Source organism: Lissotriton helveticus, chromosome 8 (genome assembly GCF_964261635.1).
Source record: "Lissotriton helveticus chromosome 8, aLisHel1.1, whole genome shotgun sequence".
Classification (NCBI taxonomy): Eukaryota; Metazoa; Chordata; class Amphibia; order Caudata; family Salamandridae; genus Lissotriton; species Lissotriton helveticus.
Genome location: NC_136069.1, coordinates 530,770,498 through 530,793,143, shown reverse-complemented (window position 1 = coordinate 530,793,143; position 22,646 = coordinate 530,770,498).

Here is a 22,646-nt window from a genome sequence, read left to right as displayed (position 1 = left end):
TTATAGGGGAATAGGGTGGGAAGTAATTTAAATGTAATTAAGTAATAATGTTCTTTAATTAATTGTTTTGTTAATTATATAATTGTTAATTAATTATTGATTGGTAATTAAATATTATTATATGGTATTTTTTATTAATTTTTTGGGTTAGAAATATTTTGCTAATCATGTTTTTAATAATTATGTATTGGTATTTGTAAATGGTTTATATTTTTTTATTAGTTAATATTTTTATAATCTAAAAAAACATTTATTTATAAGTTTGTTATTTTTACCCCTACGCTATCCAACACTTTCCCTACAGTTGCACTCTCTGGAGTGGGAATAGTAATTGTTACCCCTACGCTATCCAACACTTTCCCTACTGTTGCACTGTCTAGAGTGGGAATAGTAATTTTTACCTCTACGCTATCCAACACTTTCCTTACTGTTGCACTCTCTGGAGTTGGAATAGTAATTGTTACCCCTACGCTATCCAACACTTTCCCTATTGTTGCACTCTCTGAAGTTGGAATAGTAATTGTTACCCCTACGCTATCCAACACTTTCCCTACTGTTACACTCTCGGGAGTTGGAATAGTAATTGTTACCACTACGCTATCCAACACTTTTCCCTACTGTTACACTCTCTGGAGTGGGAATAGTAATTTTTACCACTACTCTATCCAACACTTTCCCTACTGTTGCACTCTCTGGAGTGGGAATAGTAATTTTTACCCCTACGCTATCCAACACTTTCCCTATTGTTGCACTCTCTGGAGTTGGAATAGTAATTGTTACCCCTACGCTATCCAACACTTTCCCTACTGTTGCACTCTCTGGAGTGGGAATAGTAATTTTTACCCCTACGCTATCCAACACTTTCCCTACTGTTCCACTCTCTGGAGTGGGAATAGTAATTTTTACCCCTACGCTATCCAACACTTTCCCTACTGTCGCACTCTCTGGAGTGGGAATAGTAATTTTTACCCCTACGCTATCCAACACTTTCCCTACTGTTGCACTCTCTGGAGTGGGAATATTAATTTTTACCCCTACGCTATCCAACACTTTCCCTACTGTTGAACTCTCTGGAGCGGGAATAGTAATTTTTACCCGTACGCTGTCCAAAATGTATTTTTTTTTTTATTAGTTTTACATTGTTATTAATTGTTATTTATATTATTATTTACATTATTATTTTATGTATATAAATTTATGTGTAATTTATTATATTTTCATTTATTTATAAGTTATTATTAATGAAGTATATACTATGTATTATATCTTTATTATTATTAGTTTTTATTACATTATTTATTAATTTTAAATAATATAATATATTTTTAACTATGTTTATTACATTTATAAATATTATTTTGTTAATATTACATTGTTATTTTATTAAAATAAAACAATATTTTCTAAAAAACGATATTTTTGACATCGATATATTTTTTTCAATATTTTTGTACCTTTTTAGAGATAGGATCTCGATAGTATTGTCCTCGATATTTTTGTTGCGATATTTTTGTAGGTAGATATTTTTGTGGTCGATATTTTGTCATAGATTCGCTGGGACACCATATATACTGAGCTGCAATACAGCACAGATACACCTCCCGTAGATCCATCCGACGGCCAAGTTACAGACCACTAGTGCGCGCACTGACTGACATAGCACATACACCGCGCCACTCTCTTTACTGCAAACTGGTTGACACAATGCATGTATGCACATCTTGGACACGAGGAAGCAGCTGATAACCGTTGCTTTTATGGACCACTTATGTTACTGTCTATACCTCTGCATGGGGGTTGCGGGTCATATGCTTTACATGTCTTGTTGTACGCGTTTTATTGCGTAGTTACTTGTGAATCTTTTACTGCTACTTACCTGTACATGAGCGCCAGTGCAACCAGGGACTCTGCATGGCCACATGTGCGCACACATTCCGAGGCTAACATGACCTAATATCCATGCTTCATTGGACACTGAAGACTGTGAGATTGGCATGGACTACCATGTTCCTATGTCCCCTCTCCCCTTCCCTTTCTCCTTTCCTTACTCACGCATTGGATATTTATTGGAAACGCTCACGTTGACTTTGCCCTTCCATGTTTGTTAGGTTGCCTTGAGACATGTACTGACACTGTAGAAGCATCTGCATGGGGCGCGAGCTGTAATGACTGAACCACCCAACAGTACAAATGCCTGTAATTGTCATGCTGCGTTTATGTGAAAACTTAATAAAAACAGATTCACAAAAAAGAAAGTGCGATATGCTTTTTAAGGCATCTTCATTGTATGTATGTATATGTATATTTTGATTTATATAGCGCACGAATCACCCAGGGGTCTCAAGGCGCTTGCTTAGGGAACCCGTCCTGGTATTCCCCTGTGAGATACCCCGGCAGGGTATTCACAAGGTGAAAGCCAGGCATCCCGCCGCGAGGGGGCGTAGTGGAGATTAAGCAAGCTATTGCCCAGAGTCGCAGAGTGTGACCCCGTGAGTCGAGTAGGCACCGGAGCGAGAATTGTCAAGTCCGTGGAATTTTTTAACCCGAGACCCGCCGAGGCATCGAACCCTGGTCCCCCGCCGAGGCATCGAACCCTGGTCCACGGCTGATCTCAGCTTCCGGGTCTGCCGACTCTAACCACTGAGCCACGCTTCTCATTGCTGCCATCAGTACTTTTATGTGTTGTAAACCGCATTTGTAAGCATAACAATCATTGTAACCTTTGGCCTTTTCATTCGCCAAATAGAAAATTTCTGTTTTCATGACTTTCATTTGATCACTTCGAGAAGAAAGAACAGATGAGATGCCACTTAAATGTAGGCACTGGATGATTAAGTGATCTGCCCAGAATCACAGGATGTTGAAGCAATACATGGACTCCAATTCGGTTCCCTAGTTCCAAAGTTGGCATAAGGCCACACAGAAGAAGGGTTTATCTTGCTGACTTCACCACCAAGCCAACGCATTTCAAGTAGCACAAATTATTACTGGTTATCAGGTAAGTAAAACGGTTTGTCAGAAAGCGCTGGCCTGAGACCCACAGCACACAACGAAAGAAACACCAGCAGGGTTTACCCAGTTGTGAATAGCTTTGGTAAAGCCAAGGGGCACACCTGGCTGAGGCTGACCTTCAGCACCTGGCCAACATCTAGAACCTTCCCTGGACAGTATGATTCCCTCCACTAGACATACTTGACCAATGCTTCCAGTACGTTAAGACCTGAAGCATCTTCTTGTTGACCTTAAATCAACAGCAGCACAACCCCTGTAGAGTGCAGGGACAGACAGCGAGTTATGTCTGTGTGAATTTACACAGGTCATATTTCCCTACATTTTTCTAGAGCTAATCATCTCTACTGCTGTGTACGCACTTCATTCCAAATGAAGCCAGTAACAGACAGAACCTGCTGCACTGCTCTATAAACATAGAGTGAGCATGGCCAGCTTGCAAAGTTACTGTTTTTATTCTGTCAGAAAAATAAATCCAAAACTCTGCTGTGCATTGGGCTCAGCACGGGGTTGGCCTTACGGAAATCAAATACAAAATATGAAAGCGCTCCTGCTCGCTCGGAAAGAAGCAAATGCTCTGGGCTCTGCGAGAGGCGCTTTTCAAGTCACTTTTTTTTTTAGATGTAGTAGGTGTCTTATGAAAGAGGCTTCCTCCTGCCAGCTTCAGCCTGACAACTGCTCTTTTTCACTCTCCTTTCTCTGTTCTCTGTAGAACGTACTGCATTTAGATAAGACGGTATCCCAGCTGGGATGCTCTCGTCACCCAGACTAACTAACTAAAGTCCCATCTTTCCTCTCAGCTCTTCTGCAGCGTTCAATGATGCTATGACCTTGGCTCGTGCTGACCTACAAAAGAGAGCTCAGCGACGCCGTCCCGCCTGCTTTTACTGTGCTAGGAGCTTTGGAGCAGATAATTACACAATGCGCTTGTAAAAGGGGAGCTTTCATTAGCATGCAGTTATCTACGTAAATTATACAAGTACGTCCCCCACTATCTGATTGCCAGTCATGGATCTTTCAAATCTGTTCACGCGCCAGTAGTATCGGTCGGAATTTAATGCAGAGAATCGAGTACTCCTTCCTTCCGATCCTTGGCGCACAGAAATATGAGCTAAATTCCCATCTTAAAAAGCCATTATGGACTGTCTATATTGTGAGCGAATTTCTATAACAGTAATTTGATTAGAAAACTATTACATCAAGGCAAACAATTTTGTTTTCAGTTTTGTAATGAAATAGAGTTATGGGCTAGAGACATGCGTTCAGCCTCGCTCTGTTGTGAGGGGAAAATCCTGTGCTTGCCTTAGGTGCTTTTATAACTAAAGCTAATGCTGTTTTTTAGGGTCGTGACAAAACGCATAAATTATAAATTTGTATTCTACTGTCAACTTTAGAATTTTTTTTAACCGTTGTTAAAGTGACATGGTAATTGAAGGAAGTAAATCGTATTTTGAGTGTGTTCTGCCTCTGCAGAGTGAAGGTATACTATGCTACAAAAATAATATAGCCAGGATATCGACTAGCAAAATATAATAAAGGTAATTATTTTCAAATATGTATAGATTTAATATTCTTAACTCCTCATCTACGCTCCTTGAAGATGTGTGTGTGTGTGTGTGTGTGTGTATAGATGTACATGTAGATATATTACCCAGTGGCGGTTTCCGTGTGGAAACTTACAGTTAGGATGGTGTTTCCATAGGAAATGGCTTTTTTGGTTTGCTACTAACTTTGGTGCCATTTGATGAGTCTTCACAAAACTTTAAAAAAAAAAGTGCTATTTTTTGCTTAGCTCCTTCCTGGAAAGTTTTGGGTGATCTGACATGCGGGGAGGCAGGGGAGCGGAGAAAAATGGAAGTCCCAAAATGCAAACTACTAATGCAGTTTCAGTTTCAAAATGCTTTATTCGGTTTGTACAGGTACAACCATATAGCAACGTACATAAGTACAGTTTCAGATCGTATTTATGTAAGTTAAATAATGAAACAATTAAAATTACATCAATATCCATGCCAGTCTTATTTAGATCAATAAGGTGTATCTCGCTTGAGTACAAAGTTAGATTTGGTCTATATACGTTTTAGCAGCAGTTTGGTCACTTTAACATTTTAGCAGCAATTTGTTAGAAATAGAGGTTTGTGCAAAACGCCAGTGCAAAAAATGCAAAAACCAGAAGACAATCATTACCATAAGGTACTTTCGGCAGGTGTAAATATGCAGAATAAAAATATAAAGTGCATATGAATAAGTACACATACAGGCAATGTAACTCAAACAATACATCATAGATAAAATAGGACACATTCGTAACATGAAATGTAACAGCCAGCGGATAAACAGGGGTAAACGGGGGGAAGAAGTCATATAATAATTGATTTCCTATGCCAGATACATTTTAGGATATAAGTGGCCACACGATAACACACATCCGGGGAAGCCAAGTCAAACAACAATTGCATTGCGGCTCTTGTATTGCACATGTTATATTCTAAAAATAATTGCTTCAGATAAAACTTTCTAAAACCAGTATAAAAATTACAAAAAAGTAAAAAGTGGCAGATGCTCTGTTTAGATTTCCCATCACATGGACACAGACATATCCCCGGTTTTTTTACAGTAGGGAAGGCCACCAAATGGTGGACTATTCCCAGCCTTAGGCGAGCTAGAACAAAGCGATGGGAATTAATGCTGACAAATGTAAGATAGGAGGGGAGACCTGTGCTAAGGTTGTACTCCATGTATAATTTAAATGTACTTTGCATTGCATACTCCTTCATTCTGGTCCCTTTTACATGGTCCAAATAAATGGATTTGAGATCACGCTTTGTTAAAACTGATTCAGTTAATATATCTTTAAAAATGTCCTGACCGAAGAGGATCTTATACCAGGAATGAATGTGTTTTAGCCAGGGGATTTTCGAGTGTCGGTCAAGTTTAATACAATCCATAATTATTTCCTGGGTAAGCCTGGTTTCTTCTTTGGCCCATATGGACCGCCATAGGGACAGGGGACGCAGTGCAATCAAATCTGTGACATAATTTATGCCTAACTCTCTATGAGTAATCTCATTTGAGGCAGAAACAGGGAGGCATAATAGTCGTTTCAGATACTTGTTTTCCTCCTGCTGGATGGACAGGGCAATCTGAGGATTATATCCCCATATCCCTGCTCCATACAGGGCAGAGGACATACATCTTGAATTATAGATGGAGATCATCTCTCGGATTCTACGGCCCCCCAGTTTAGAGGCAAATCTGAAGATGCAATTTACGTTTCTGGTCATCTTCAGACCAACACAGGATTGCTCGTTTATCCATCTCCCAGCTCCTGAAAAAGTAATACCTAAGTAGCAAAAATGTTGGACAGCCTCAAGTTTATCCCCATCTAAAAAGAATGACTTGTTTTTCTTCATTTTCTTTCCACAGGTCATGGTCATTGTCTTGCCCTTGTTGATTTTGAGCTTTCTGCCCTGAATAAAAGTATGGAACTTCTTAATTAACTTTTGCAGCCCGTTCGCGGTCCTGGAGATCAGGACCGCGTCGTCCGCGTATAAAAGGACGGGTATTTGCTTTCCATTAATGGTAGGGGCATCGGCATAAGATTCTTGTAAAAATTGGTCAACCTGATTTATAAAAAGGGAGAATAAAAGAGGGGCAAGCACGCACCCTTGTCGGATCCCTCTGCCAATTTTAAAAAAGGGGGTACATTCACCGTCTGTTCCAAATCTAACCTTGCTTGAGAGACTACTGTACATTCTAGCAAGGAGATGGATGATTTCGGGTGGTGCACCCATGGCAAGTAGTGTTTGCCAGAGCAGTGCGTGTTCCACCAAATCAAATGCGGAACTTAGATCGGCAAAGCACATAAACAGGTTCCCTTCCTTAGCCTTTGTGTACTTGCCGATAATAAGTTCCAGGTTCACGCACTGCTCCATAGTTCCTAAACCCCTACGGAACCCGTACTGAATGGGCGAAAGAATATTGTTGTCTTCTGCCCAGGACTCTAATCTTACCAAAAGTACACGACTCAAGATCTTTAATGATGAGTCCAAAAGTGAAATTGGGCGATAATTTCGTGCTTCTGCCCTTGAGCCCTTTTTAAAAAGCGGCACTATAATAGATTGACCCCATGAAGTTGGTAACTTATCTTCAATAGCAGCAATGAAGTAACGGGTCAAAATGGGGGCCCATAGGGCAATCTCAAATTTGTAAAAGTCCACAGGGACCCCATCCGGTCCCGGGGCTTTCCCCCCCTTACTCTTCTCGATTGCCTCAATCACCTCGCTTAATGTCACAGAAAACAATAATTTCTCCCATTTAAAACAGGTTTGTTTGTCGGTTAAAACATTGGAATTAGAAACAGAAATAAAACCAGAGGTAAAATCAGAGTTAAAAATCCCTGTGAAGTGTGCTATCCAAGCCCGACAACTGACATGCGAAGTTAGTTCAGGAATGTTGTCGTTCTTCAAGAACGGACTATTTACAGTGTCCCAGAAAAGTTTATGATCTTTGGTGTCTGCGGCCAGATCTAATTTCGCCCATGCCTCGTCCTGCAATTCCTTCTTCCTGGTGGAGAGTGCAGTTTTGTAGTTATGGCGTTCTTCCCTGATCTTACTAGCGTCTCTTGGTGTGGCATCAAGTGAAGTTTTCAGCCTTTTTAATGACTGAGCAGAATGGTCATCAAACCACACCGCCATGACCTTCCTTGATTTCCGGGCTTTATGCGTCAAGGATTTCTCAATAGTTTTTGTTATAGTTAGGAAGTTGGATAACAAGGTTCGTGGGCATGGTTTCGAGGACAAGCAATACTCGACTTCTCTACAACAATTTGTGATCACATTGGCAACAAATTGAGTGGGGTCAACTTTTATCCATTTCACCCTCATCCCATTTGGTCTTTCTGCTGCAATGTTCTGTATTGGTTGACCATAGGTGTTCTTTTTGGTTCCCCAACCCAATAGTTCAACAGTTACACTGTTATGGTCACTGACCGTTTGTTCAATCACCCAAACGTTGATATAAGCTACAGAGCAAGATATCATAATGTGATCAATGAATGATTGGCTGTTTCTCCCATGAAATGTCGGACACCTAACATTGTTCGTGTTCTTGTTGCATTCTAGGAGGTCCAGGTCATATTTAGCAAGTAGGTTATTTAGAGCACTACCATAGTTATTGTGCGGGAAATTATTATATACACTTGTTTCCCTTCCCGAGTACTCCTCCCTGTGGCCACATGCCCCCTTGAGTGCATAGATGCATGTTTTGATGTTGAAGTCTCCTACCCATAGGATGGCAGCTGGTTTGGATGTACTTGATAAGATCACATCAATCGCCCGTTCTATGTCAGAAATGAACATTCCCCGTTTAAGCCCGCAATGTTATTGTAGAAGTTCACTACTATTAAATCTCTACTTCTGCTATGGACCATGCGCAGAACGGAGGCGTGTTCTCCTAGGACAACATGATCACTAACATGAAACTCAGTCAATGCAGTGGATATCAGGGTCACAAGTCCGCCCTTGGCTCTACCAGCCTGGGATGCCACAGCCTGCACGCTAAAGGAAGTGTAACCCTCAACGTGTACTTCTTCCCTGACCCAAGTTTCTTGCAGGCAGATTATGTCATAACCCTGTTTAATAAAGTCAGCCCATATAGGGGTGTTTACCTTAGAGGCTATCCCAGCTATATTCCACGTAATAGCCCTCAGGTTCTCTTCTAAAGCTACTTGGGGTTGGTGGGAAACTGTTATGACTGATGATGTTATCGGGTTCACCAAATAATTTTCACCGGTGCATATGGTAGCATCTATCAAGGTTGGATCGTTAGAATTTGCTACAGTGGTGTCTGTTGGAAATTCCTCAACTGTTTTAACGGCCATCGACCTAGGTTCCTCAGTCACAGATGACTCATCAGCGGGAGTATCCCTGAGTCAGTCATTTTCATCTAAGGAGTTGAATATCTGGAACCTATTAGATGTTGGGACCGCATATTGACCATAAGTGCTCGTTTCCGGCCCAGGGACATTAAGGTTATTGAAGTAGTTGGGGTTTGATGTTCTGAATAAGTTCAGTGGTTGCTGTGGTGCATATTGATTATATGGGTCATAAGGAATCAAAGGGTGCCCGACTAATTGCGCTAGTGCCTGCTGTACAGGTGGATGAGGCATGTTTATTGCTCTAGGGTGTTTGAAATTCTGCACGGGAGTTTTAAATCCCACCTGATTTCTGTAAAAGTAGTCCAGTGGGAACAAGGTGGTGTTGTAATCATTATCTAATGGGATTGGCGCGTTCAGGATGGAATCTCTTGCCCATTCGGTGGTTTTATAATTTATGATTACGCAGTCCCCACTTATTTCCTTTTTGCTGGGGCCCACCCACTCTACCCTTTGGGTTGAGAGAATCTGACTTGCCCCTCTTAGGGGAAATCCACAATTGTGGACAAGCCAGTGCAAAATTTTGTTTTTAAGTGTTTCACTATTTTCGAGTTGGGAGGGTTTCAGTTTCGGGACATTGGCAAGGATTGCCACATATGGTCTACTTTCTGGGGGGAGATTAATCACTGCAGGAATGATGTTATTATAGCAGCTGCGTGCTGGTGGATTCCCATTTACTGAGGTATGACCCGTTAGCACTCCACCTCTTACCCCAGAGGGCCCACTTGTGGTGTTACCTGGGGTATAGATGTATGAATTAGTAGGCTTGCCGAGAGCAGCCGTAGGGGCCACATTTCTAGCGGAAGGGACCTGTGAATTAGTTGTATTAGTAGCAGTCATGTTGTCCTTATTCCCAGAGGGTTCGTGCGAAGGAGTTGGAGTGACAAGGGGACCCAGATGTTCAAGGATGTCTAATTTAGCTAGACCTAATTTCTCCAAATTTTCCACCTTTTTACAGATCTGCTCAAGTTTGTCATTTAGGGGGGGCAATAAGGAGCTTCATAGCATCCACGATGTGACACACTATAGACTCCCCATTTAGTGTGGTGGGATTGATATTGCCTCTTGATCCCAAATTTGGGCTTGACTGCGGTGGGGGTGACTCTCTTCCATTGGCCTGTTCTGATAATGACGAACTAACCTTCTTTCTCCTACCCCTTTGTTTCGCGTACCCCCTACTTGGGGCCAGTAATTTTCTATTTCGTGTGCGTCTGGATCTGCGGTGGACAGAGCCGTTGCCAGTCGTGATATCTACATAGCTATTATTAAGTGAGTCAATTGCGGGAATGGGATCATCAATATCACAAGAAATCAGGATTGCGCTGGTCTCAGGCGCATTACTAGGCCCCAGTTCCTTAGGTGGTGTAACATTAATCTGTAAATTGGGAGTTAGGGACAACCGACTATCCCTATCTTGAAACACTGCAGGGAGTATGAGAGGATCTTCCACATGGGTTGGCACGGCCCCGGGTAGACCCGTGTAAGATTGCATTAATATGGAATCGTTTGATAATGATGTCACATTTATGTTATTTTCATTGCAATCATCGGGTTGTGAAATCTGCTGGATTAAACAGGTACTTGGTGGTAACGACAATCGTCTCTCGGTATTTTCAATGGCATTCGCTACCACTACGATTGTCTGCTGAAGCATACGGTCAATTGCAGTTAACATTGGTAGCGGTGTTTTTGTTGGGGCAGTGTTCCTTGTGACAGAGCGTGTATGAATGGGCGTTTTTTTAACCGTATTCTTGGCATTTGACTTGGGCTCCATAGGTGCCATTTACAGTGTGCTTTATAAATCAAATGTGTAAATACCTTTAGAATAGACGGCGATTCGGCCAGGGCATATTGCCCAGCCCAGACTCTGCAGGCCTCGGAGGGCCACAGAGGGCCTGCCCTTTGCCCGGGCTTAGCCCCGGGCACGGCCCCGCGCGCGGTCCCGCGGCGCGGGAAGGCCAGCCCCTTTAACGGCGCCTCCGGGCGCTAAGCCTCTACGCGACTTCCGGGCCAGTCGCGGAGGCTTCTGGGGGCTGTAGTCTCTACTCCCCCGCTCTGTGGCAGTCCCGGTGTTGGAGGGATGCGGCGGGGGGTGGAGACAGCAGGTGCGGTGTAGTGGCAGCAGCTTTCCCTCAGCAGGTCGCTCGGGTCCCCAGGCAGACGAGGCTGAAGGCAGGTCAGGATCTCTGGGCGGCAAGCAGCGTGCAGGTAGGCACACGCACGGAACTCCACAAGCTTTGGCGCTATCACACCCGCTCGACCGCAAGGCCAGCCCCTTTAACGGCGCCTCCGGGCGCTAAGCCTCTACGCGACTTCCGGGCCAGTCGCGGGGGCTTCTGGGGGCTGTAGTCTCTACTCCCCCGCTCTGTGGCAGTCCCGGTGTTGGAGGGCTGCGGCGGGGGGAGGAGACAGCAGGTGCGGTGTAGTGGCAGCAGCTTTCCCTCAGCAGGTCGCTCGGGTCCCCAGGCAGACGAGGCTGAAGGCAGGTCAGGATCTCTGGGCGGCAAGCAGCGTGCAGGTAGGCACACGCACGGAACTCCACAAGCTTTGGCGCTATCACCTAATGCAATTTTAATGAACATTTTTGGAGCTTGCTTACTTACACCAAATTTAGCAGGAAGCTAGATTTTGGCACAAAAAGTATGTTTTTTTTTTATTTGGCGTAAATCCTTTGGGTAGTTTTAGAGAAATTAAGGTTCAAAATGTATAGCTATTTGGATCAGTGGTCCAAAATCCAATATGTCAAGACATTTCATTGTCTGGGGGCTTTCTCAGAGTGAGGGCTCATTGGCTGGCAGCAACATGAAAAGAAATGTTGTTGCGGCCAATACAGGACTTGGGGGCTTAAGACCCCTGTCCAGGGAAAGTTTTAATAAAAGAATATAAGGGGGCAGGGTAGGGAAAACCTACCCCTTAGCCCTTGTAGGGGATCGCAATGAAAAAAGGGGTGACCATATTCTTTTTTTGAATAAAAATGAACCCTGGGTTGGACCACGGCCCAGGGATCATAAATGTCTAATATTTGAGTGGTGGACATGAGCACCGCCCTTCCCAAGCCGAGTCCTGGGCCTAGGACCCCATCCCCGAGACAACTTAATTTATAAAGATGAGGGGGGCGTGTGGCCCCCTCACCAAGCCATTTTGGTGCAAAAAAACAAGGACCCCCTGTTTTGGAATAAAGAAACCAAGCGACAGGGATAAACACTTTGTGAAGTCAAATATCTAACAAACAAACCAGCTGGGTAGGAACTAAGATTACCTAATGCATATACTCATCAACATTCTATGTGGTCACCATTAAATTTAAGACATTTCAAATTCAAATTATCAATTGTTGATTAATTGTATAGACTTCTGTCAGACAAAAAATTATTATAAAAAACTATAAAAAGAGGGAGTAAATACACATGTATATAACACAACAGAATTTTTATTATGACACAATAAATCAATCGAAAAAATTGAACAAGAACCACAATTCATAAAACCTTCTTGTATCAATTTATAATTAAAAATTACAGATAGCCAAATAAAAAAAGACTTTCAAATGTGAATAACTAAGGTTCCTTCTAAATCCTAAAGTATAAAGAAAACCTATATTCACAAGAAACATAAAACGTGGCCAGAAAACTAATTTCTGTTCGACGCGCGTTTCGGCGTTTCCACAAACCCCTTCTTCAGGAGCCACAAGGTTATACTGTAATAATCTTTAAAGGAAAAGAAGAGAGAAAAATATTTACATTTACCTTCTGTCCATTCTAAAAACATCTCATTATCATTATACAAAAAAACATATGTACACATTCCCTCATAATTCAAACATTGTTACATAAATTTCTATTTACATCATAAGCATCTATCTTGAGCCGTGAACCACAGTTCTCATTTAATCAACATATTCCTATCTTACACCAGCTGTCTTATTCATCTTACATCACATAATTATTTACAAAGGAGAAAAATTTCTCAGTTCATGATGGGTTTCTAGAGCAGTTAAGTCACAGATTTAGAATATGGCAATAGAGGGGCACCTCACTAGTGTTAGGAGATACAACCTAGTAAAGACCAAGGTCATTTTAATGTTTAAAAAAAAAAAAAAAAAAAAAAAAAAAACCACAGGGCTATCCCTTACTGAGGTATCATTTATTATGCAATGCAGGTGATAAGTTGTATTTAGGGGCCATACAGCCTCAGGGATCCGATCCAGAGGCCCACATTATTCTAAACAAGCACTTGCAATGCAATAGGTCTCGCATTAGGAAAGTTTGAGCTATTGGTATTGTAAATGACAATTTTTTTATTTATGTGTTGGTTTTGAAAATAGCAAAATTAATAGCTTTGTCATTTACAATGCCAATAGTTATGACTTTCGCAAATGTGACACCTATAGCATTTGTAATGCAATATGTGTTGTATTTACGTGACTTAGATTTATTACTATTACACATAACAATGGCTTTTAATTTTTTTATAATTAATACTTAAATAAAAGTTATTGTAATTTATAATGGCAATAGCTTAAAAGTTTGTAAATAACTTTTGTGAAGATTATGATCAGTATATTTTATTGTGACGAAAATCCAAGAACAGAAGTGAAATATTAACATCTTTTTATGACATTTGTAATAAAGCTTGAAACATTGAGAGAACATATGTGAACCAGTTGTTGTTAAATGGTTGCACAGATTGATGCTGTGGTGGCGCTGAGTGATGTTGTGGTGGCGACGAGTGATGCTGTCGCGTTCAGTGATGCTGTGGTAGCGCATAGTGATGTTGGTGTACCCCTGAGTGATGCTGTGGTGGTGCTGAGTGATGCTGTGGTGATGCAAGATAGATAGAGTGAGTGCGATAAATAGAGGAGGGTGATAGATAGATAGAGGGAAGGCGATAGATAGATAGATAGAGTGAGGGCGATCGATAGATAGACAGAGATAGATAGAGTGATGGCGATAGATAGTGAGTGAGATAGATAGACAGATAAAGTGAGGGTGATAGATAGAGTGATGGCGATAGATAGTGAGTGCGATAGATAGACAGATAGAGTGAGGGTGATAGATAGAGTGATGGCGATAGATGGAGTGAGGGCGATAGATAGATAGAGGGGTTGTGGGGTTGTGTGTGTATGGGGTTGTGTGTGGGTGTGTGTGTGTGAGGTGTGTGTGTTGGGGTTTGGGGTGTGTCTGTGTGTGGGTGTGTGTGTGGGGGGTTGTGTGTGTGTGTGGGGTTGGGTGTGTGGAGTTGGATGTGTGGGGGTGTGTGGGGGGTGTGGGGGTGTGTGCGGGGGGTTGTGTGTGTGTGGAGTTGTGTGTGTGTGTGTGTGGTTGTGTGTGCGGTTGTGTGTGTGTGGTTGTTTGAGGTTGTGTGTGTGGGGTTGTGTGTGTTGTGTTTGGGGTTGGGTGTGTTGTATGTGTGGTTGTGGGGTTGAGGTTGTGTGTGTGTGGTTGTGTGTGTGGTTGTGTGTGTCGGGTTTTGTGTGTGGGGGTTGTGCATGGGGGTTGTGTGTGAGTGTGGGGTTGTGTGTGTGTGGGGGGTTGTGTGTGTGGGGGGGTGAGGGGTTGTGTGTGTGTGGGGTATGGGGGTTGTGTATGTGGGGGGTTGTGTGTGTGGGGAGTTTGTGTGTGTGGGGTTGTGTGTGTGTGGGGTTGTGTGTGTGTGGGGTTGTGTGCGGGGGTTTGTGTGTGTGGGGGGTTGTGCATGTGGGGGTTGTGTGTGGGGGGTTGTGTGTGGGGGTTTTTGTGTGTGCCGGGTTGTGTGTGTGGGGGTGGGGGGGTGTGACCTAGAAAGTGATCAACTGGCAAATAAAATGCTGCCCTAATGTATATCCTTACAGTAACTACATGCCCCCATGCAAGAAAGAATACAGGGATCCTCGCACAAATACAATTCACTGGTGGTATTTAGATGGGCTTGAAGTCATCTTCAACAATATTGGCTTTTCTTGGCATTTCAGGCCCTGTGGTCCAAATCAACCGAGCATAGGCCGTAATTTGCACCACCACTTATCAATGCGCAGACAGTTTTACAGTACAAAATATTGGCTGCAGGCCACGTTTGGTATACAGGGTTACAAAAGAACGCATAGAGGTTATAGAACAAAGCCGTGGTGAGGCAGACTGAATAGATTCCATACACTCAACCGTATGCTTCTTGTTAAAAATCAGGTGAAAACAAGCTGACAATGTCGCTTGTTTCACCCTTATCTTTCGCGACTGCTATTGATGCATTAATGCAATTGTTTTAGTATATATATGTTGTACATTGTTATTAAAGTTAGCGCGCTCATCCCAGATCCAGCCCCGGCAGCTGCCGGGCTCTGCCATCCTATTCCTGTGCAGGTTGTCCTGTTCCTGTCCTTTATGCTGTATTAAACCTGCAAACTCCTACTACCTCGAATCTTGACTCTTATTTATTGAGCTATCTGTTATTGCTATGTCCAGTCAAACCTAGATCCGGTATTATTTATTTATATACCACATAATGGCGCCCGAACAGGGACTTGCCCTTTCCCCACGCGCCGGTGAAGCCACGCCGGCCCCCTGACCCTCTGCAGCCGTGACGGAACCATACCGTGCACGTGCAGATATTTCTGCTTCAAGTATCCCTCAGGCCCACGGAGGAGACGGAGGTGGCGGTCCAGCATCCAGACGAGGCGGTGGAGGAACGCGGCGAGTCCCGACCAGAGCCCAAGCCGAGAGTCCAAGGTCCGAGGTATCCGGAGGCCCACCCGTAACAGAAGTCCGAAGTTCGTCCGTCCGGCGTCGAAGCAGTCCAGTCCAGTCCGAGGCCTTCCGTTCTTGCTGCCCGGTGAGTACCGTTGCTGGGGTAGTATCTAGACAGGGTCAATCTAATTGACTCTGGTCCGTGGGTTTTGGTGGTACACAGACCCAAAACGAAGTGTCCACTTCGGTGGATGCGGGTCCTGACGTGTCTCTTTATGAGACCGGTAAGTTTCGTACTGTTTTAGCAGTGCATCTAGTTTCTGTTCTAGTCAGTTCTGTTCTCGAGGAGATTCATGTATTCTGTTTTTCAGTATTCCAGGTAGTATTCTGTTCGAACTGTTATTTTAAATGTTCTTCATGTATTTTTTATGTCGTGGTACGAGAGTGGAGTAATTATCGTGTTCATTGTGTATTGTATTGTGTCTAGATTACAGTTCAGTCATGCCCTTATTTTCTAAACTACGTCAGTTAAAAACTAGAAAAGGTCTGTTAGAAGCAGCAGTTCCTGTCCCGCCTAGGGACAGTCCAGGTCATTTTATGTATCAGAAGCATGGCATAAGTGCCATATTATATCTAGATTTATGGGTAGAGTATACCAAAGAGTTAGAAGAAAAGTATAGATGGCCCGTATCAGGTACGTGGGATGCCGAGTGCATCATGCGAGTAGAAGAAGCATTATGGAAAAAGAAAGCCAGACAGTCACAGAAAGATGCCATCGAGTTAAGGCGCAAAGAATCTCATAAAAGAACCGAAAAAGAAATCAGAAAGTCAGAATTAAGTAGAGAATCCTTAGAACGAGCCCAAGAAAGGGAATTAATCGAGATAGGTGAACGAGTTAAAACCGAACAGTCAGACAGACAGAGGAATGCCCTTATTAAGGGTATGTACCCTCTTCTTGCCGAGGGCTTGCCAAAAGCGACCCCGGAGGCATCCAGTAATTTTCCGCCACCATTAGTTCCGATCAAGCTACGTCACAAACCGACCGCAGCTGATATTTTTATTTCGTCCTATTTGGACGACACAGTCCCGGAATATGCAAATCCTGTTCCACCAGCTCCTGTAAATAATGTAAATCCTGCTCCTCCAGACACCGGGGCACCTTTTGCAGTACCTGCTACGGTACCCCCGGTCCAGCCTACATTACAATTTCCCACTCTGCCAGCACGAAGAGTATCAGTCGACGATTCCAGTTTAGGGGCCGCAGGAGGAGGTTCTCCTGGTACCCCGCCACCACACCAACGTGTAACGTTGGTCGAGTTACATGAATGTGCGTTACAGCGTACGCCCAAATATAAGTCCGTTGCAGATATCCGACGAGCTCTCACTGAATGCCGCTATGATCCAGTTGCAGGTGATGATAGTACAGTCATATATTCCATCCGTGTAAGACGGGTGACCGGGTATTTGGACACCCTACCGAATATGAAAGAAGATCTAGACAGAATATATCGTTTCATCCGTACAGGGGATGATCCAGAAAGTATTGGCGAAGCCATGTCTCAAAGGAAAGCTGAGATCCAGCTCATGCTATTAAAGTTTCTGATTAATTGTTTAATAAGAGAACAAGATTACCCGTCCAAAGATCCGGCCGAAATGAGAATCCTGACAAGGTGGAGTGATAATATAGCCGAGGGTAAGCACAGAACCATCAGTAGTATAGAGAGTATGTACAAGAAAATTCGTAAGGAAATAATAAGATTACACGAGAAACGCAAAGAAGCACAAGTAAGCGAGAAAGAAAATGACTCTTCTACTGAAGAGGTAGACGACGAGAATCCCATCAGAATAGCGTATGTGGGTAGAACTAGACTTTCCGACCGACATTCACGTCTAGATTACAAGAAAACTGTTCCTCATCCAGCACCAGAACAAGGTTCTCTAGAACAAGTATTTCAAGCTACCGATCACATTCTGAAATCACGAATCGGTTACAGTGAATTAAGTACCATGCATGAACAAGAACTAGCCCGATCAGCAGTCCGATGGATTACTGATTCTACCACTTTTCCAGACGAAATAGTGGCACAAATGTTTCTGAAACTGCCCCCAGCCGAGCAACGACTGGTGGGTATGTATATGATCCAGCACCTCATTACTCTGTATGAGGGTCAGCATTCTGATCCAGGTCCGTTACACGATGTCCTGAACGAGTTACTCCAGTATAGATGGAAAGGTCTAGGTACCGATTTAATTAGTGTCATTTTAGAACAGCGCCACAAATATAGTATGTTTCTGAACCCGCATTTTGTTCATATCTCACCCCCAGAAAGTAAACCGTTTTATATAGACAGACAGAATCCGCTACGAGAAGTACACCCAGTCAGGACAGCAGATGGTGAAATGCAACGAGTGTTTGTTTACACTCCGATTACAAAGATGGAACTCTTAGAGATGAAGAAATTAATTCCCTGTCATGATAAAGATCCAGCAGGGTTCCACCGAGAATTAAAGGACATGCTCCGTATGGGAGAATACACGTATCCAGATATAATTAAAATGTTAAAGGTCCTGTTGCCCGCAGGGGTATATGAAAAACTCAAGGAAAAAGAATGGGAGGTGGGAGAGAAAAAGATCGATTGGGCAGTTCTAGAAGCTGAAGATAAGATACGAGTACCAGGTACCGGTCTAGGAGAGAAATGTAAAGAATTACCAGAACTATTAATACAAGTTTTGCCCAGATTATTAGCCACTAAAAAGGAAGACTGGGATGCAATCTCAGCCTGTAAACAGAAACAAGATGAAGACACTAGTGATTTTTATTCTAGATTTGAGAAATGCTTTAGTATCAACAGTGGCCTCAAGACAAGTAGCGAGTCATACCCTCATCTTTTTGTTACTAAATTAGTCGAGAATTCAAGTCCACAAGTTAAGAATCGAGTTTTGAAAGTCGAAAGTACCTGGCAAGCTAATACCCCGTCCCAAATGTTACAGATGCTTCAGTATCACCAGAATAGAATCAGAGAAGAGCAAGATCACGAGAGAAAACGTATGAAAGACACAAAAATGAAAGTATTAGTTGCACAATCTGTTCCTCAAGACAGTCAGAAGAGGGGTACGAATCAAGCCAGTCATCCTGCAGTTCCCGTTAAAGGGACATGCAATTATTGTAAACAGCCAGGTCATTTTATAAACGAGTGTGCAGTTCTGAAACACAACATAGCTACCGGTAAGACTAAAGAAAGACCACGTCCGCCTAGACAAGAACAAGTTTCACAGGCTTCTCAGCCACAGAATGCACAACAGACAGTTCCAGCACCGCAGCCTATTGCTGCAACACAGCATGTCACACAGCAGATGTACCAGTATGCACAGTCCGAGTATCCAGAGTATCAGCCGTACTCATGAAACAGCCTAGAGAGGGAGGTAGGCTTGCCTCTCATCGAGATACCTGTAGATCAAGAGGGTCCCTATGTTCACAGTCAAGTATTAGGGAAAGACAGAAAGTTTTTGATTGATACAGGGGCAAGTAGGACCACCATTAGTCACGCCGAAGTTCCAGGGGCTCCGCTCTCAGGCTCTAGAAATGTTTCCCTTGGATTTTCAGGAAAGCCTATTATAAACGAGATATCTAAGCCAGTTACTCTAGAAGTAGGTCCATTGTCCCGCACTACTGATCTGTTACTTACGAAGTCATGCCCAGAAAATTTGTTAGGAATTAAAACACTGAAAGAATTAGGTGCAGTTATTTGTTGTTCCCCAGAGGGAATACGATTGTTTTTACGTGACTTCAAGGGTCACTATGTATTACGAGATTTTGATCCGAGATTGTCTAATGTTCCGCAGCATCTATGGGCACAAGGTCCAACTGATGTTGGTTATATGCAAATCACACCCCATCGTGTGACTCTCAAGCCAGGTGTAGTGTTACCACGAATCAGACAGTACAGATTGCCACCTGAGGCTGTAGCAGCCTTATCCAAAATTATTGACGAGCTCATGGCTCAAGGAGTAGTTGTAGAAACTGACTCCAATGTATGTAATTCCCCGATCATTCCAGTCATGGAACGTACTGATCCAAATGCACCCCCAGTATATCGATTAGTGATTGACCTTCGAGAACTCAATAAATGTATTATTCCCCAGTACCCAGTTGTCCCAGATATCTCTTCCCTATTGACAGCCATTGATTCTGAAGCCTCATTTTTTACAGTTATAGACCTCAAGAACGCATTTTTCAGTGTCCCCATTCATCCAGACAGCCAGTTTCTTTTCGGATTTTGTTTAAATGGAAGGAGCTATAAGTTCACACGAGCTCCTCAAGGTTTCACAGAAAGTCCTAGTATTTACAGTCAAGCACTTAAGAGACAACTAGACAACATTCACATGCCAACTGACACTGCCCTGCTCCAGTATGTCGATGATCTACTGATCACAGCCCATTCTGAACGTGCTTGCGAGCGAGCATCCCTTACAGTCTTGTATTTCCTAGCCGAGAAGGGGCACAAGGTGTCCCCTTCAAAGCTTCAATTCTGTGTCCAGCAAGTGATCTATTTAGGCCACTTACTGTCCAAGAGGGGTAGGCAGTTGACACCTGACCGTATCCAGTTAATAGCGAGTCTTCCTCAGCCCAAGACCCAGAAGGAGGTACGTGCTTTTATCGGCCTCACTTCTTATTGCAGACAATGGATTCCTCAGTATGCATTTCTAGCCAAGCCACTGATACAGTTAACGACACAGGAGGCAGCCGTATCGACTGTCCTCCCTTGGACATCTGAACATACACTTAGTTTCAATGAGTTAAAGAAAGCTCTATGCCAAGCTCCAGTTCTAGCTACACCGAACTACAGTAAGCCTTTTACACTTTTCGTCACTGAACGTGAAGGTACAGCATTATCTGTTCTCACACAAGATCAAGCAGGACAATACAAGCCTTGTGCTTATTTTTCGAGCACATTAGATCCTGTAGCCCAGGCTCTGCCTGCGTGCCTCAAGTCAGTTGCAGCCACAGCACTAGCTATCAGACAAAGTGATTCCATAGTATTAGGACACTCCCTGACAGTACAAGTTCCACACTCTGTGGAAGTTCTTCTAAACCGAACACAGACTCAGCACTTGACAATTGCACGTTTAACAGGTTATGAATTGACACTGTTCCAGCCACACATAGAAATCAGACGCTGCAACGTTCTAAATCCTGCTACACTGTTACCGTCAGTTATTTCAAATCCTGCCACACACGACTGTGTGGAAGTTGTTAACACCATGACAAAGCCAAGACAAGATCTGACAGATATTCCATTACCAGATCCCGACCTGACACTTTATGTGGATGGTTCATGTATGAGAACAAGTACAGGAGAACTAGTAGCCGCGTATGCAGTGACTACTGACACTGAAGTTATAGAGACACATCGTATTGACACCCTGTCCGCCCAAGCAGCAGAGCTAGTCGCTCTGACCCAAGCCTGCATATACGCCAAGAACCTGAAAGTCAATGTTTACACAGATTCACGCTACGCATTCGGAGTCGTACACGACTTTGGAGTGCTCTGGCAGGAGAGAGGTTTCATGACTTCTCATGGAACCAAGATTCAGCATGGTCTCCTTATTCAAGCTCTGTTAGATGCCATACATTTACCGACATCTATTGCTATCATGAAATGCAAAGCACATACGAAAGTTACTGACACTATTTCCCAAGGTAATGATCTAGCAGATCGCACAGCCAAGCTTACAGCTCAGACACCAGACATTCCAGTTAATAAGACACCGACACATACTCCAGATCCAACTACCTGTATGACAGTTAAGGACCCTACTCAAGATGTCATAGATATCCAGTTACATGCTACTCCCGATGAAATCAAGAAATGGTCCGAACAAGGAGGGGTCCAGACAGATCAGGGATGGGTGACGAAGGGTAAAGCCACATGGTTTCTCCCCGACTCTATGGTTCAAGTCATTATCAATACTGCACATAGTCCAGCACACTTAGGAGAAAAAGCTATGTTAGATAGTATCCAGAACATTTGGTTCAACAAGCATTTACGAGCTGCAGCCAAGCAGAAGGTCCGTACCTGTATGATATGTTGCCAGTTCAATCCAGGTAAAAGTGTCCCGGTGGAACAAGGTGGATTCCAGCCTCCTGACCACCCTTTTGAAGTCCTCCAGATGGATTATATTCAGATGGAGCGATGTCGAGGTTTCAAGTATGTCCTTGTAGTTGTATGCGCTTTGTCCAGATGGACAGAAGCATATCCAGTCCCAGATTACACAGCCGCGACCACTGCCAAGCAGTTGGTTCGTGAATTCTTCCCCCGTTATGGACTCCCTAGGGTCGTATATTCTGACAACGGCCAGCCATTCTCATCTGAGCTCATGAAACACATCTCCCTTTTGTTAGGGTACCAGTGGAAGTTTCATTGTGTACGCCATCCTGAAGCAGCCGGTCTCGTAGAGAGACATAATCAGACCCTGAAAATCCGCATTGCCAAAGTATGTAAAGAGAAAGGTGTGGACTGGCTGGTAGCTCTGCCAGTCGCTTTGTTTTATATGCGCATGGTCGCACATTCCAGATCAGGTCTGTCCCCGTACGAGGTCGTATTCGGCCGCCCCCCTAACATGTGGGGTACACCTAGACCCCGAAGTATTACCGATGTTTCAAGTAATATGCTGACAGATTACCTAGCTTCCTTGATGTCTGCCCTACACTCTTGTCGTTCACAGGTTGCCGCCGCATTTCCAGACAATACCGAGGTGGCACCGCATGAAATCGTTCCTGGATGCATGGTTCTTGTGAGGAACTTTGATCGTTCAAGTCCGCTGGAGCCCCGCTGGAAAGAACCCAAACAGGTCCTCCTGGCCACCCGTACTGCCGTCAAGTTGGAAGGCAGGAAGGGCTGGGTCCACCTGTCACATGTGAAAAAGTTTTATGGACTAAAAACTGTTCCCAAGAACATTTCCGAGGATTTTAAAGACTGCCAAAGTACTAATCTTAAGGACTGTCCCGCAAAAGACAATGATACAGATTCCTCCCTGTTAGA